Source organism: Microcebus murinus, chromosome 6 (assembly GCF_040939455.1).
Source record: "Microcebus murinus isolate Inina chromosome 6, M.murinus_Inina_mat1.0, whole genome shotgun sequence".
NCBI lineage: Eukaryota > Metazoa > Chordata > Mammalia > Primates > Cheirogaleidae > Microcebus > Microcebus murinus.
Window position 1 is genome coordinate 59,160,516 of NC_134109.1, and position 9,593 is coordinate 59,170,108.

Consider the following 9,593-nt stretch of genomic DNA (forward strand, 5'->3'; position numbering starts at 1 on the left):
TATTTACTCACTAAAAGTATCTCCTTTACTAATAGTTAAAATTTCTCTATCCAATAATGAATTAATCAGAACCCAGGAGAAACATGAGCAAAAACTAGAGGAAATATATATAACATTAAATCATTGTATCCTCTAATCTTCATTGTTCTTGCTGGTAAATTTTTTTTTAATTAAGACCATGATAACTCATGGGATCAATTATAATAACATCTTTCTTGGTTTGATTTTCTATTGCTTAAATATCAATCATGCAAATTTAGTGGAAGACATTAAATACTGTGTGTGTGTGTGTGTGTGTGTGTGTGTGTGTGTGTGTGTGTGTGTGTGTATGGTCTGTGTTGAAAATGGTTATTAAAGAGGATAGTATTATTGTGAAAGAACAGGTTAGAAAGTCTCAGCTACATTTCCTTTACTTCCTTTATATTTCTCTGGGGACCCTACATAGGGGTAATTAGAATATTGGCCTGGCTGCTATTATCTAACAGAGTTGCCTCTCATTAACAGAACCTTTACCTGCCTTGGTACATTGTAACTACAGTGCTTTTATAATATATAAGGAATGTTATGCTTTCCAATAAAGCAGATTTCCCCAAAGGTTTATTTGTTGTTAATGTTTTACTGGGTAAGGGAGGTTATTAAGAGAGGATACGAAAACAAAGAAAACTAAACCAAGAGAACTTTAACATTTTCAACCAAGATTCCTCATTTGAACTATAGAACACAGAAAATTACTTAACCATTTTCTCACTTCTCCCAAGGATGGTGCATAACTAGTGCCATTCTAGATGCACAGGGGAGAAGTTAATTTGTTACACACAATGAATTCCTCATGGCACTAGGACTTAATTATCTCCCAAACCAGTCAGAAAGACTTACAGCTATATTTAAATATAATTCCTTAAGTAAAGTATTGTAACTTCAAAATATAGTTGAAATTTAGATATAAGCAGCTTTGATCATTTCTATTATTATAAAATCTATTATGAATAAAGAGATTCATTTGCTTCCCAAAAAGGTTAAGTATGATTAACCTTTGAAACTTCTTTAACAATGAAAGCAGTATAGTTACCTCAAATCTTTTATGGAACAAGAATTAGGGTGCTAGTTAATTAAAACAAGAGCCACACAGTATATTTATTAACATTCAATTTCATTTTTAATAGTTAAAGAGCCATAACTTGGTGTCAAAATCAATAGGTTTTATTCTTAGTTTGGTCAGCAATTTAATGATAGACAACCTAACCTTCTACATGTTTCAACTTCAAACACTCTGTTGAAAAATATAAAAATAAATAACTATAAATGCCACCTTTCTCACTGGGAATGTTGGGACTTAAAGTCTTTACTTAAAGTAAATCAATATGTATTTATGTTTTATAGATTTTTTTCAATAAACAAGAACATAGGACTGCAAAATTTCTTCTTATTGAGCTATTGCATCTATCTCCTCTAGGCAGAACCCCTTAAAGAAAGTTCCAAAATGAAAGAAAACCCAGAAATGCAATATATAAAAAGGCAACTGGTGAACAAAAAAGAAATATATGAAAAATAACACAGTGTAACTGAAACAGATATCCATTAGTGTATTCCAGGAGTCTACATAATGCCCCATAAATATTTAATATTTCAATTGAGGAAGCCTTGTGTATGTATAGAGTACAACTATGAACATATATTGGACAATTTTGGGAGAAATCCTCATCATGACCATTTTCACTGAACAACTTGACTATGAGTGGAGGATTTTCTGAAACTGAAATTGCTGTTTGCACGGTGTGGTGCACTGAAGCAATTCAAGGCTTTCATTCCACTTCACTGGAAATGAAGATTCACTATATTAACATTCTCTAGACACTTACGTGGTGTGAAATTATGCCCTTCAATTACAAATTCTTCCAGCCTTCTTTCTCTTTGCTTCTCTATTTTCAAGTCTCATTTCAAATACTCCACAAAATATTTGGCCTCATTTGGCATAAAAGCAAACCTCCGTGCCTTCTTTTCCCCACCTTTTTATGGAGATAACAACACTTGCCTCGCTCATAAAGATACTGTGAGGCATATTTTGTAAAGCACTTTAGAAACCTTAGATGTGAGAGCTAATGGAAACAAAAACTATATTGTCGTCTATTCTTTCAGTTCCTTTCAAGCTAGCTGTTTTCTTTTTTGTTTACTTTTTTGCTGTTTGGATGTCAAGAAATATTGTTCTGCTATTGAATGTTGAAGCTTAGTTTTATTTCCTTCAACTTCTTTCCACTTATTTCTTTGTGACCTCTTCTGGTTTCACTACTATAGAATCACAGATTGCTTCCACGAACTGACTCATGTATGATCTGTTTTATAGCTAACACAACTATATATAGTCTAATATTACAATCAAGGAGCCTCCCAAATACTTATTCATAACTTAGGACTTCACTAGGGCACTGTTGGACACTGTTGCCACTACATGCCACTCTATGACCTTATATTTATGTTCTCTATTGACTAGTCCTATATTTGTATTAATTGAACCTGTTATCTCTCATTAAATTGTGAATGCCCCTGAGGGAAGTGACTGGGTCTATTCATAAAGTACCTAGCACTATGTTTTAACTCAGTAAGTATTCAATAAATGATTTAAAGTAATTAAAATTAAATTTTATGCTTCCCAAGATAGCTGTACTGCAGAAACCTTTGGAGCCAAATTAGATTGAACCCAGTGGTACTGCTGCCCATTATATTTCTAAATGTAAAGTAATCCCAAGGATGATGTTGTGTAAATTAGTTAGCTAGAGAGGCCTTGAATCTAGACAGAGCCACCTGGCTGGGCAACATGCTAATGGTATTACATTAAGTGACTGACTTAACCTCTCTGAACCTCTGTTTCCTCATTCTTTAAAAAAAAAACTCCCCTTGGAAAGTTGTGAAGATCAATTACTGTTAATACTACTATCATATATCTGACCCAATGTAGAAGTTCAATAAAAGGTATTATTATTATTAGAAAACATAGCATGGAAATTTTTTTAAATGAACACCTGAAGATTTACCTTAACCAAAATAAAAATGAAACACTACTGAAAATAGCCCTAGAGAAAGCTTAATAGACTAAACAACAGGGAGTCTTTTCATTGACCATGCAGGAAATGATAACTTTTTCTCTGTCCTATCATCACCCCTAGTTGACTTCAGAGTGTGAAACCTTTGGTAAAAGAATTACAAATAGAGAATAATAAAACCACAGAATCTGAATAAAATGGCCTCCAGTTTTCTCATATAGGGTTACTCCCTGGGAAGGGAAAACCCTAGACATCACAAGTCCTTCGATTATCTAGCCAGGTCAAATAAAATAAGAAAGAAGAAATACAAGGACAAACATTTGATCTGATTATAAAATTCCACATCTTATTCTTGTAGGTTCTATGTAGGAATTAGAACTACAACAAAATACACTTTATACTGAAGTATATATTTTCTTTCAGAAATCTAGGAAAAGGGGAAGTTCCCAGACATAGATTTTTTTTAAATGCATAGTAATTCTGCCCCTCCACCTTGATGTTCTCATTAAGAAAATAAATTGGAGGAATATCAAAGACTATATTTTAGATGGAAATAGTCTTTCAGGCATCTCAAAAACATATGCTCACAAATGTCCGGAAAAGTATGATCAAAATCACAATGGCAGGAGATCATGTAGCTACTTTTTTCCTCTAAACTTCCTAAAGAACAAAGTTACACAAGATGTCTTAGAAAAATCAAAGATACAGACAGGTAGCTAGCTAGAGTAATAGACTGACAGACAGTAATTATTATTAGTGAAATCCCATCATAGTGTTCTCCAGGGTGAATGGTGTCAAACTTAATACTTCAAAAGAGATTAAAAACATATTTGAAGTAACAGTTCCTGATCAGAGAAATAGGTGAAGGTTTGCCAGTGGAGAGAAATATAATAAGGTCTTTAGTTTAGCTCAACCTACCTTAATTAATACAAATAATTATTACATTTCCAAACAGAAGCATCGACAACTTGAAATTCTAAGATTAGAGTATATAACCCTTTATAATAAGAAATTGGACAAATTAATGGAGCAAAGCAGATAGTGCAGAACAGCAACGACATTTCTTACTCTACAGTTATGCATCACTTAATGATGGGGATACATTCTGAGAAATGCATCATTATTGTGCAAACATCGTACAGTGTACTCAATTCAAACCTCGATGGTAGAGCCTACTACACACCTAGGCTATATGGTGTAGCCTATTGCTCCTAGGCTACAAACCTATTCAGCATGTTACTGTATGGAATACTGCAGGCAATTATAATAATTATAATGGTTGAGTATTTCTGTATCTAAGCTTAGAAAAGGTACAGTTAAAATACAGTATTATAATCTTATGGGACCACTGTTGTATATGTGGTCAGTCATTGACCAAAACATCATACAGTGCATGACAGTATATAGGTTAAGTAACTAACAGTGTGAACATTTTGAAGTAACTGAGCTAAATGTTTTAGGAAGGCTTAAGTAGCATTGCATGAGGCTTTCCTTCTAGTTAATGATATCCTTACTATGTTTCAAGAGGTCACAGGTAGCAAAAGAATTATTGAGTGGATAGACTATATGTAATAGTTATATTCTGAGCCAGCTTATTTTTCTTTGCCTTTTTGTGTATAATGGGAGGAAATTAAGAAAAGAAAGAATGTCTAGCCTGATATAAGAACAATCAACTCATTTAGACTAAAAATATGTTGTACAATTGGATGTTTGAAAAGTGCTTGGAGATGCACTCAATTTTTTTTAAATCTCTGTAGAAAAAACAGTATTCATAGATTTTTCTGTAATGCTTTGCTATGGTCTGTGTATCCCCAAGGTGATGATATTAGGAAGTGGGGCAGTTGAGGAGGTGATTAGGTCATGAGGGTGGAGCTCTCATGAATGAGATTAGTGCCCTTACAAAATAGGCCCCAAGGAGCTTGTTCATTCCTTCCACCATGTGAAAGCACAACTAGCAGGCACCATCTGTGAACCAGAAAGTGGGCCCTCACCAGCTATCAAATCTGTCGGAGCCTTGATCTTGGACTTCCCAGCTTCCAGAACTGTGAGAAATAAATTTTTTTTCTTTTTTTTTTTATTTCGGCATATTATGGGGGTACAGATTTTAAGGTTTCAATAAATGCCCATTTCCTCCCCTCCCCCCAAAATTCTGAGTCTCCATCATGACCATCCCCCAGATGGTGCACATCTCACTCATTATGTATGTATATACCCGCCCCCCTCCCCCCTCCCACCTGCCCAATACCCTATTACTGTAGTACCTATGTGTCCACTTAGGTGCTACTCAGTTAATACCAGTTTGCTGGAGAATATATCTGGTGCTTGTTTTTCCATTCTTGGGATACTTCACTTAGTAGTATGGGTTCCAGCTCTAACCAGGAAAATATAAGATGTGCTATATCACCGTTGTTTCTTAGAGCTGAATAGTACTCCATGGTATACATATACCACATTTTATGAATCCATTCTTGGATTGATGGGCACTTGGGCTGTTTCCACAGCCTTGCAATTATGAATTGTGCTGCTATAAACATTCGAGTGCAGGTGTCTTTTTTGTAGAGTGTCATTGGATCATTTGGGTAGATGCCCAGCAATGGGATTGCTGGATCAAATGGTAGATTCACTTGTATCGCTTTAAGGTATCTCCATATTGCTTTCCACAGAGGTTGAACTAGTTTGCAGTCCCACCAGCAGTGTAGGAGTGTTCCTCTCTCTCCACATCCACGCCAGCATTTATTGTTTGGAGATTTTTTGATAAAGGCCATTCTCACTGGGGTTAAGTGATATCTCATTTGATTTGCATTTCCCTGATGATTAGAGATGTTGAGCATTTTTTCATATGTTTGTTGGCCATTCTTCTGTCTTCTTTAGAAAAGTTTCTGTTCAAGTCCTTTGCCCACTTTTTAATGGGGTTATTTGATTTTTTCTTTCTGATTTTCGTGAGTTCTAAGTATATTCTAGTTATCAGTCCCTTATCGGATGCATAGGATGCAAAAATTTTCTCCCATTCTGTAGGTTGTCTGTTTACTTTCATGACTATTTCTTTGGCTGTGCAGAAACTTTGTAGTTTGATCATGTCCCATTTATTTATTTTTGTTGCTGCTGTGATTGCCTTTGGGGACTTCTTCATAAACTCTTTGCCCAGGCCGATGTCTAGGAGAGTGTTTCCAACTTTTTCCTCTAGAGTTCTAATAGTTTCATACCTTAGGTTTAAGTCTGTTATCCAGCGTGAGTTGGTTTTTGTGAGAGGTGAAAGGTGTGGGTCCTGTTTTAGCCTTCTACAGGTGGCTATCCAGTTTTCCCAGCACCATTTATTGAAAAGGGATTCTTTTCCCCAGTGTATGTTTTTGTCTGCTTTGTCAAAGATGAGATGGCTATATGAGGATGGTTTTATATCAGGATTCTCACATCTGTTCCACTGGTCAATGTTCCTATTTTTGTGCCAATACCATATTGTTTTAATTACTACAGCTTTGTAGTATAGTTTGATATCTGGCATGTTAATGCCTCCCATTTTGTTTTTGTTGCCTAGAATTGCTCTTGATATTCGGGGTCTTCTTTGGTTCCATACAAAGCGTAAAATTATTTTTTCTATATCTGTGAAGAATGCTGATGGGATTTTAATAGGTATTGCATTGAATCTGTAGATCAGTTTGGGTAGTATAGACATTTTGATGATATTGAGTCTGCCGATCCACGAGCATGGTATGGATTTCCATCTGTTTACATCCTCTGCTATTTCCTTCCTCAGTGTTTCATAGTTCTCCCTGTAGAGGTCTTTTACGTCCTTGGTTAAGTATATTCCTAGGTACTTTAATTTCTTTGTTGCTATTGTGAAGGGAATTGAGTCTTTGATTTGGTTCTCAATTAGATTGTTGTTGGCGTATATGAATGCCTCTGATTTCTGTGTATTGATTTTGTATCCTGAGACTTTACTAAATTCATTGATCAGTTCCAGGAGTTTCTTGGTTGAATCCTTGGGGTTTTCTAGATACAATATCATATCATCAGCAAACAGTGAAAGTTTGATCTCTTCTGCCCCTATTTGGATACCTTTGATTCCATTTTCCTGTCTGATTGCTGTAGCCAAGACTTCCAGCACTATGTTGAACAGAAGTGGAGATAGTGGGCAGCCTTGTCTGGTTCCAGTTCTAAGTGGGAATGGTTTCAATTTTTCCCCATTCAGTATGATGTTGGCTATGGGTCTGTCATATATGGCTTGTATCATTTTTAGGTATGTCCCTTCTATGCCTATTTTCTTAAGTGTTCGTATCATGAAAGGGTGTTGAATTTTGTCAAAAGCTTTTTCTGCATCTATTGAAAGAATCATGTGGTCTTTGTTTTTGCTTCTGTTTATGTGGTGAATTGCATTTATAGATTTACGTATGTTGAACCATCCCTGCATCCCTGGGATGAAGCCCACTTAGTCGTGGTGGATTATTTTTTTGATAAGTGTCTGGATTTGGTTAGCTAAGATTTTGTTGAAAATTTTTGCATCTATATTCATTAGGGATATTGGTCTGTAGTTTTCTTTTTTTGTTGCATCCTTTCCTGGTTTGGGTATCAGAGTAATATTCGCTTCATAAAAGGTGTCAGGGAGGTTTCCATTCTTCTCGATGTTGTGGAATAGTTTCTGCAAGATAGGTACTAGTTCTTCTTTGTAAGTGTGGTAAAATTCGGGTGTGAAGCCATCTGGACCGGGACTTTTCTTTTTAGGGAGATTTTTAATTGCTGTTTCTATTTCAGCTGTTGAGATTGGTCTGTTCAGGGAATCTATTTCTTCCTGGTTGTGCCTAGGGAGGCTGTGTGTTTCTAGAAATTTGTCCATTTCCTCCACATTTTCCAGTTTGTGTGCATAAAGATTTTTGTAGTATTCATAAATTGTATCTTGTATCTCTTTGGGATCAGTTGTGATATCTCCTTTTTTGTTCCTGATGGAGCTTATTAGAGATTTCTCTTTTCTGCTTTTCGTTAGCTTAGCCAATGGTGTGTCAATTTTGTTTATTTTTTCAAAGAACCAACTTTTTGTTTTATTAATCTCCTGAATAGCTTCCCTGTTTTCAATTTCGTTTAGTTCTGATTTGATCTTGTTGATTTCACTTCTTCTGCTGGGTTTGGGGTTGGTCTGTTCTTCTTTTTCCAGCTCTTTGAGTCGTTTCATTAGATTGTCTATTTGTGATCTTCTTGACTTTTGGTTATAGGCATTTATGGAGATAAACTTTCCTCTCAGAACTGCTTTAACTGTGTCCCAGAGGAGTTGATAACTTGTCTCCCATTGTCATTTTCTTCATAGAATTTTTTTATTTCCGTCTTGATTTCTTCATTTACTAAGTAATCATTTAGTAGGAGGTTGTTTAATTTCCCCGTTTTTGTGTAGAAATGTGAGTTTCTGTTAGGGTTGATTTCTAGTTTTATTCCACTGTGATCCGAGAAGGTACATGGTATGATTTCTATTTTTTTAAATTTCTTGAGATTTTCTTTGTGTCCTAGGATATGGTCAATCTTAGAGAATGTCCCGTGAGCTGATGAGAAGAACGTATATTCAGTGGATTTTGGGTAGAATGTTCTGTAGATGTCAGTCAGACCCAATTGTTCTAGAGTTTTGTTTAAGTCCATTATTTCTTTATTAATTTTCTGTTTGGAGGATCTGTCTCGTGCCGTCAGTGGGGTGTTGAAATCTCCAGTGATTATGGAGCTGCTATTATTCCATTTGCTTAGCTCCAGTAAGGTTTGCTTTATGAATCTGGGTGCACCTAAGTTGGGTGCATATATATTTAAAATTGTTATCTCTTCTTGATGAACTGTGCCCTTCACCATTATATAATGACCCTCTTTGTCTTTCACTACTTTTGTTGGTTTAAAAACTAAATCGAGGCCGGGCGCTGTGGCTCACGCCTGTAATCCTAGCTCTTGGGAGGCCGAGGCGGGTGGATTGCTCAAGGTCAGGAGTTCGAAACCAGCCTGAGCAAGAGCGAGACCCCGTCTCTACTATAAATAGAAAGAAATTAATTGGCCAACTGATATATATATAAAAAAATTAGCCGGGCATGGTGGCGCATGCCTGTAGTCCCAGCTACCTGGGAGGCTGAGGCAGAAGGATCACTCGAGCCCAGGAGTTTGAGGTTGCTGTGAGCGAGGCTGACGCCACGGCACTCACTCTAGCCTGGGCAACAAAGCGAGACTCTGTCTCAAAAAAAAAAAATAAAAAATAAAAAAATAAAAAAAAAATAAAAACTAAATCGTCTGAAATTAGAACTGCCACACCAGCCTTCTTTTGGCTTCTATTTGCTTGGAATATTGATCTCCACCCTTTTATTTTTAGTCTATATGCATCCTTGCAGGTTAGATGTGCTTCCTGAAGACAGCATATACTAGGCCTGTATTTTCTTATCCATTCAGCCAGCCTATGTCTCTTGAGTGGAGAGTTTAAGCCATTCACATTTATTGAGAGAACTGATAGGTAAGGTAGATTACTGTTCATTCTGTTGGGTTGGATGTTGTTGCTATGAGTTCTGTCTTGAGCCATTGTAATATCTGGCCTTTAATATCTTTGGG